We start from the raw sequence: 8,931 nt of genomic DNA on the forward strand, positions 1-8,931 counted from the left end.
GCCTGTGAGAATGAGATGGGTCTGGGTCTGGATCCCCTTAGGGCAAGAGAATGCTTCCGGGACATGCTTCATGGAAGTCAGGAACAGCAGAGCATAAGAGACTCACAAAACAAAGATCCCAGAGAGCAGTGTGTCTAGAAGAGGTGCACAGCAGGACAGTTTGTGGCATATTTGGAAGTTAGTTTTCTCAGGAGAGGGCAGCTGTATGGTCATGATGAAGGTACACGGACTGACCCAAAACCTGCTCCACTCGGCACTGCAAAGTCTGCAACTGGTGCTATAGTGTACAGTATGAGTGGGGTGGGCCCTGGGAATAGGGTGCTTTTTTCCAGAGAAAAGTTGTTCCTTGATGGCCAAGGAGGGCTGTAACAGGAGGTTCAAGTTGAGAGGGGGAGGAGAGAGGTGGAAATACTGGGGCATTTGAGGAGTAGTATGGAAGCCTAATACCAGAAGGTTCCAAAATTATATACATATATGAAGTAGATCTAAATGAAATAACCAAATAATGGAGGAAACAGCCCAACTGGCTATCCCTTGTCACCAAATGAAGTTTCCAATATTATTATTGGGTTACATTTAATTGATTTGTTGGCCCCCGAACGGGTCTCATGTTGACCCCCAAATGACCCAGGCCATTGCCAATACTGTGGTTTCTCTCCACAAATTGACAACAAGGTCTCATTGCTGAAGACAATACCTACACAACTAAAAGAACATAGAGAAAGGGAGCTGGTGCTTTCTATGTAAATAGAAAGTTTCTATGTACATAGAAATTTTCTATGTAAATAGAATCTTCACCCCAAATTTCTAGCATTGGTGACACAGAAAAGTACCCTGCAGACTACAAAAGGAGAGACATATATACCATCTTAGTCAGTGCTGTATTGCTGTGAAGACACACACCCTTTCCATGGCAACTCTGATAAAGGGAAGCATTTAATTGGGGATCAATACAGTTTTGCAGCTTTAATCCAGTATCAGTATGGCAGAAAGCACAATGTGTATAAGGGGAACGTGGCAGCATACAGGCAGATATGGTGTTGGAAAAGAAGTTGAGAGTTTTAAATATGAATTCTTAGGATCTTAGGAAGCAGGAAGAGAGAAGGACATGGTGCCTGGCTTGGGCTTTTGAAACCTCAAATCCCACACCTAGTGACACACTTCCTCCAACAAGGTCACATATAAGCTAACAAGTCCATACCTCCTAATAGTATCATTCCCTGGTGAACAAGCATTCAAATCTCTTTGCCTACAGGGACCATATGTATTCAAACCACCACACAAACCCTTTGATGTACAATGGCTCCCTGCCTGGAAGATAAATTAAAGCAATGGTGGCATAAAGCTTGTGGGGGTAACCAACATCTAATTTGTCTTAAGGTTCACTCTACAAAATGGAACCTGTATGTACCACTGCATGAGTGATCAAGAACTTGAGACTAAATAGTCCAGCTCTAGGGCCAAAACAAATGCTATAGTTCTTACAGTTCTAAAATCAAACAAAAATAGTAGCAATGAAATTACTCTTAATGACATTCTACTATATGAACAGATGAGTGGCATGCTCAGTCATCATTAGAGAAGCTTCCTCCTACATTATATGGTAACAAACCAGAAATACACAGACATACATTATGCAAAGATATAGAGACCTTGGAACACTCAACCCTAAATGGGGTCACTCAGTCAAATCCCTTTACTCATGACTTTGAGAACCCCATGAATGAAGAGGCAGAAAAAGTGTAAGAGCCAGAGAGAATGGATGACCCAAGAAGAAAAGGCCCTCTAAATCAAGATCAAAGCTCCTATGAACTCACAGTCTGGGGAAGCATGCAGAATGTCTGCATTGGTCTGCACCAGGTTCTCTTGTGCATATTATACCTTCCAGTTTAGTGTTTCTATGGGATTCCAGAATGTGTAAGTGTGGGTCTCATATTCTTGTACCTTCTTTTAGGCCTTTTTTTCTGTTTGTTTGTCTTATAAAATCTCAATTTTATTTTATTTTATTATTTTCATCCATTAGAATCATTTTTATTTTCTAATGAAAGACAGAAAGGGTGTGTGAATACAGATGAGTTTGTTGGAGGGACTTGGAGGATTAGATGGAGGGAAACCGATAATCATGATATACTATGTGAGCAATTACTTAAATAAAAGACAAAAAAAGAAAGAATAGTTCTGTGTGTTTTTTTTCTGTGTACTGTCATGTTTCACATTAATGCCTTCAACACCGTTTTTAAGTTGTACTTATTCTATATTATGAATGTTTCTGCTTTTCACCACATTCAACTATATTGCACATCTGTTCAATGTTAGCTCCATCATTTAATGGAGTTTGTTCTATTTCTTCATTCTGCATTTGTTTAATTATATAAAGATCTGTTACATATTTTTACTTTGCCTAACTAAGACACCTGACTGGTCAAAAAGAAGCTAAATGACCAATATCTAGACAGTAGATGGATAGGTGGTGCTGGCAGACAGAGAGAATAAATAGGAAGTGGTTCCCTGTGCCAATGTGTTCAAGTATACTTCCCACATTCTCTTCTATAAGATTCAGTGTGGCTGACTTAATGTTGAGATTTTGATCCATTTGGACTTGACGTTTGTGCCTGGTGATAGATATAGGTCTGTTTTCATTGTTCTACATATTGATATCCAGTTATGCCAGCACCATTAATTTAATATGGTTTCTTTTTTCCGTTTGATATTTTTTGCTTCTTTGTAGAAAATCGGGTGTTTGAAGGTGTGTTGATTAATATCCAGGTCTTCTATTCAGTTCCATTGGTTCTCCTTTCTGTTCTTATACCAATACCAGGCTGTTTTCAGTACCACAACTCTGTAGTATAGTTTAAAGTCAGGGATTGTGATGCCTCCAGAAGTTTTTTTTTTTTTTTTTTTTTTTTTTTTTTTTTTATTGTACAGGATTGTTTTGTCTATCCTGTGTTTTTTGTTTTTCCATATGAAGTTGAGTATCGTTCTTTCATGGTCTGTGAAGAATTTTGCTGGGATTTTGATGGGCATTGTATTGAATCTGTAGATTCAATTTTGGCAATATTGCCATTTTTACTGTGTTAATTCTGCCTACCGAAGTGCATGGGAGATCTTTCCACTACCCTAATACACAAACCACAGAAAGACATTACTAAGAAGGAGAATTACAGACAAATCTCAGTCATGAACATTGATGCAAAAATACTCAATAAAATATTGGCAAATCGAATCCAAGAACACATCAGAACCATCAAGTTGGCTCCATCCCAGACATGTAGGGATGGTTCAACATATGAAAATCTGTCAGTGTAATCCACTATATAAACAAACTGGCAAATAAAAACCACATGATCATCTCCTCCCACTTTTATGTGGGTTTCATGTATTGGAGTCAGATTGCCAGGATTGTGCTGTAAATACCTTTTTTTGCATAAATATTTTGAGTTTATTCAAGAGACACTCTTCAAATTACTTCATTTAAAATTAACAGCTAATAAATTCAATTTTAAAAATACATTGATATGAAAACAGGCACAACATAAAAGCAAAGACTCCTGATTTTAGAGACTATGAAATTATTATTTTTTTAACTTCTTCAATATCAATTCTGGGTGAACCAAGATGGCCTCTTCGTATTTCGTTCAATAATCCTCTTGCCCTGATTATGCTCTGATGGTTTCTCTCCCGAGTACCACAGTTTCTACAGTTGGGGCTTTAAAGGGGCCCCCTTCTTGAGTCCATATTTGTTGTCTGATTTGTGTTGTTTCCTTGCGTACTTTCTCATAGCAGTAGCCACAGAGAATATGTTTCTGCTTCAGATGGCCACATTCAGGGCAAACGTCTATATTGTTCTTAATTTTAATAAGCTTCCAGGAGTTTCTTCTCCTACACTGGTTAACTTCAGTGGAGCGTCTGTTTTGGGGAGCTGCCATCCAAAAGATACTATCTAAAAAGCTGGAATCCTCTTTGTTTCCACTGGTGCCGTGGGCTGGGTCTGTGAGCATGGATGGACCCTGGGCCGCTAATGCTGGTGCCCACTGGGGACTGGCAAGGCCATTCCAGTTCTGCCTCAGTTGCTGCAGCGGCTCCCAGCACCTGTGGAGCGGTCCGGGACGCGCAGGCCACGGAAAGGACAGCAGCAGCAAGGAGACAGCCGTGTTTCTCTCGGGACAGAGATGCCTGCCTGTAAATACCTTTAACACTGAGTCATCTCATTAACTTGATAGATTTCTTAATTATTTGAGAATCAGTGTAAAAATTTCATGTAAAAATTGGTCAAATCAGAAGAGATGCTCAGTTTTCCTAGTGTCACATTTGCGTAGATGCAATAATATTAATAAATTAGATATTTTATAGGATGGCATTAGAAGTTTCTCCATACTCATACTACTATGAAACAGTTTTATCTTTATATTAAAAGACTGGTGAAGCTCTAATAAAAAGATTATTGACAACAGTACAATAGATAATTATTATATTATTAGTACAACAGTAAATTAACCATAGTTTCATGGTCTCCTTACCAAGTGTGTTTTAGTTTTTGATATTTGCCTGTAGTTTTTGGTGTAATATTAAAGCTAAAAATCTATGTCTTCAACAAAGAAAAATAGTTCCAGAGCCTCTTTGAAGAAAGGGCAATAGGTTTTCTGGGCAATTGATATTTTAAAGAATAGATTAAATTACAATTTTCCAAGCTAAGAAGGCTTAAACAACTCATGATCCCAAGCAAGAACTTAACTCAAGAAGTTCATGATCATTTGCTAGTCTAGAGGCAGACAGGAAAATGAGATTGCTATCTCAGAGTCCAATGTCTTGAGTTTATATATGTCTACAGAAGGAAGCTTCATTGTAACTATTTGGCTGAAACATTATTAAAATTATTTGATTTGTAATGGGACTAAGGAATGTCTATTTTTATAGCACTGGGGATTGAATCTAAGGATTGACACATGCTACACAATCCCTCTGCTTCTTCTCTATATCCTTAGACTAGAATATCTGTTTTTTCTTTGTCTATTTCTATTGCTCAGTTTTAGATGATTAAGCTTCTACAAATAAAAATGAAACAATTTATCTGTATTTGCAGCCCAGTAGCCTCCGAGAATTTAGAAACAAGTAAATTTGTCTAACATTTTTCTTTTGCAATATTATTCACTTGTAAAGATTCAATAATTAAATACCGTCTTTACTCATAACTGACCATATTGTGGTCATTCCTAGCACAGTTGGTCATTCATATCATAATTTATTCATATCACAGTTGTAAATTATACTTATCATATCAGGTAGGTCAATCTTACAAACAACAAGCATCACCTTCATATGTAAAAAGGGGTCTACCAAGTCCTCCCACTAGCTTAATTTCCCCTTTACAAAGTCTGGGCATTGCAATTGTTTTTGCTGTTGTTTTTAAGACAAAAAGCAAAACCAAAAAACAAAAACATCTGACAGGTTAATGACTTAAAAAAGTTTGTGGAGCACTTTCCACTTTCAGGAGAATTATATTTCTCTCTAGTAATCCATAAGTTGAATAATTATTATAATATATATATAATATATTATATAATAATATAATATATATAATAATTATAATATATTGTCAACATATATTGTGTTCAATGAATATGACATTTTTGAACATAGTGTGTTTAGAGAATTCTTTTTCTTGCAGTGATAGATACATTTCATTCTTGGAATTCAGTTTGTTGCTTGATAGTTCCTGTAAATGGGGAATCAACAATGTTCCTGAGCTCCTTATACTTGACTTGTATGAGTATCACTCACTGGCAATTGAGTCCATGAGAGGTCCAGAAGAAATCTTCTGACAAACTTTTCCATATTGGTCCACACAGAATGGGCCTTCTTCCCAGCCTGATGGAAGTCTCTGGTGAATTTTTGGCATAATTTTGAGAAAGATTTTGACTAAAGCTCACTCTCTTTCCAGACTACTCCTTGCCTCCAGATATCACATAGGTTGCAGTTTCTTTCTTTTACTGATCCTTCCTCCTAGCACTATCCTCCATCTACCATCAGTCTTTCTATTGCAAACAAATCCTGTCATATCGTTTTCGGACTACTAACTTCAGTGACTGCCAAGCCTCTCTGTTTGAACCCTGTTAAGATAATCTAGGCCTTTTATGGCCTGTTCAAATCTCCAACCTCAATTACTATCCACTGCCAGTCTCAGCCTCTTGGCTTCTCACCATTTCTTCAACATATTATGTCCAACAATCTTCTCACTTTGTATATGGTAATTATATTATTTTGTGGGGGAAAGATATTCTTGTAAGGTCTGACTGATATTTTTCACAACCAAATTTTCAGTGTTTCCTTTGAAGACTTCCCAATGAGTGAACTCTTGCTGTGCTCTTGAGATAAACTCCTGAACAGGTGAGGGAGACATATCAGGTTGTTGGCAGTAAGTGGTGTGTACAGAATTATCATATTCCCATGGTGATTTGTTTTAGTCTCTAGGGAGACTAAACATTAAGTTTGCCCTGTTGGAACCAAATGACAGTTTCTTCTGCCTGCCACTGCCCTTCATTGCACCAGTTTAGCTGGGTAGGAAGGGAGGAAGGGTATCCTTTGTAATATAGGCCGTTCAGTAGTTAAACCGTTCTTTTTCATGAAGGTCTGATTAGAAAAATGGCTGCTGAACATTTTTTAAAATAAAGAATTATTTATGTTTATTTTATATGCTGGAGTGCTTTTCTGTATATACATATGTATAACACACACATTCCTGGTGACCACAGAAATCAGATATTGGGACACATAGAACTGGAAATACAGATAGTTGTTAGCTGCTGTATTTATTAAGGAACCTAAATTGAGTTTTCTGAAAGAATACTAAGTCCTCTTAATTGACAAGACACCTCTTCAATTCCCTGTACTTGACACTTTTGCTTCTAGTGAGCTCCTGAGCTTGACACTCCAAATCTTGTGGATAATATGAGTAACTAGTATTCTAGCTATAAATTAATTCTCTTTGCTTACAGCATAGTTAGATATCATGTAAGTATCTGTCAAATATATGTCTTTCCAATATAACAGCATCTGGGAATAGGTATTTATTACCATGTATATTTGCTGAATGACACTTGAAATGCCTTTATTTTTTCCCCTTACCACATCAGGCTCCTTTCTTTGATTTCTTTTAGTTTTTATTATTTATTTAATCATTAATTAATTCATTTATTTATTTTTAGGTCTCTCTCTCTCTCTCTCTCTCTCTCTCTCTCTCTCTCTCTCTGTTCCACAGACTGTCTTCTAACTCTCTATGTTGCACAGGCTAGACTCAAACTCAGAAAGATCCACCTTCCTTTGCCTCCTGTGTCTTTTGAGGATTCTTACAGATAATTTCATTATTTTATCAAATTATTAAAGTAAAACCACATAGATTTATACAATAATGGTCTCCTAAAATAACACCATACAATTTCTGTCTCATGTCATGACATTTTTAAATTATTGAAGAGAATCTCATTTTGCAAAATGATTCAGTTTTCCTTTAACTAGTTCTCCATTTTGTAGACCTGAGAATTTATAGCTGGCATTTTACTGACTACTATTATTTCTTTTGTTGTTTTATAGCTTAATGAAGGTTGAACTTTGACATTGTACTGTTTAACACACTTAAAAAAAAAACTAGCTCACTGCTTAGCTGTGGATCTCTGCCTCCACTTCAATCAGATACTTGATCAAGGTTTATGATGACAATTAAGGAAGTCATCGATCTGATTCCAGGGAAAGGGCAGTTTAGGAACCCTCTCCACTATTGCTTAGATTCTTAGCTGGGGTACCGTCATAGAGAAGGAGGAGCAATCTTTTGAGCAAAGGAGACAATATCATAATGGAGATTACCACAGAAACAGCTAACTCGAGCTAGTGAGAACTCACTGAATCTGGACTGTCAGTTTGGGAATATGCATAGGACCGAACTAGGCCCTATGTTCATGACAGCTATGTGGTTTGAGCAGCTTGTATGGACACTGCTGTGAAACCAATATTTATCCTTATTGCATAAACTTGCATTTTAAAGTCCATTCCTTATGAAGGGATACCTTGCTCAGACTAGATACAAGGAGGAGGGCCTTGGGCCTACCTTAAGTGATATAATAGATTTTGTTGACTCCCCATGAAAGGTCTTGCCATCTCTGAGGAGTGGATGGGGGATGGGGTAGGGAGAAGATAGAAGGAGTGGGAGGAAAAGCAGAGAAGGAACTGGGATTGGTATGCAAAATAAAATTGTTTTAAAAATAAAAAACATAAATCTCCAAAAATAACTTGCTCACAATGTAAAAGTTTTATATATAATTATAAGCATTTTTTGTAAAGTATAAAATTGGTAATTAATATAGCTTTGATTTGCATAGAATATGAAAATTAATTTGGATAGAGAAGAAAACATCCAGAGGCAAAATATTTTAATTTTATAAATTTGTTGTACTCACTAATCTAATAATACAATGAATTATATATTAGAAAATATTAATCATTATCATCAAAAATTATTATTTTATAAATGATTCATGTATTAATTATTTCGTTTTATGCTAGAACAAATTTGCTACCATGAAATGCATCTTTCAGTAAATATTGTTATAAAAAGAGAGGCAGAGACACACATGCTCACACCCACAGGAGCCCCATAAAAGCACAATACCAGAAGCCATAATATAAATGCAAATGACCTGTACGGCTAAAAAATATTCTGGCATAATATTTTGAGACAAGGAATCTCCAACGATGCTACTGAATCTATTTTCTGTTGGCCATCTCGTGCTAGGCATGGGGGCTACCCTTAAGAGTAATTTGAAGAAAGCCATTTTTTTCATGTGTAAGTGGTTATCAGTTGGATATAGCGTCTGGGTTAGGGATGGAGAAAAGTGTCCATTTTTCTTTCCAGGTCTAGGACCCCAACTAGGGCAAACATGT

At 36.6% G+C, this 8,931-nt stretch overlaps 1 pseudogene; it reads right to left on the bottom strand.

The window, feature by feature from the left end:
* Positions 1-3,595: 3,595 nt before the first annotated feature.
* Positions 3,596-5,896, bottom strand: LOC121443672 (annotated as a pseudogene).
* Between the last annotated feature and the right edge of the window lie 3,035 nt (positions 5,897-8,931).

The sequence above is a fragment of the Microtus oregoni genome, unplaced genomic scaffold (assembly GCF_018167655.1).
Source record: "Microtus oregoni isolate MIOR12 unplaced genomic scaffold, Mior012 000111F_ref0000342, whole genome shotgun sequence".
In the NCBI taxonomy this organism is placed as follows: domain Eukaryota; kingdom Metazoa; phylum Chordata; class Mammalia; order Rodentia; family Cricetidae; genus Microtus; species Microtus oregoni.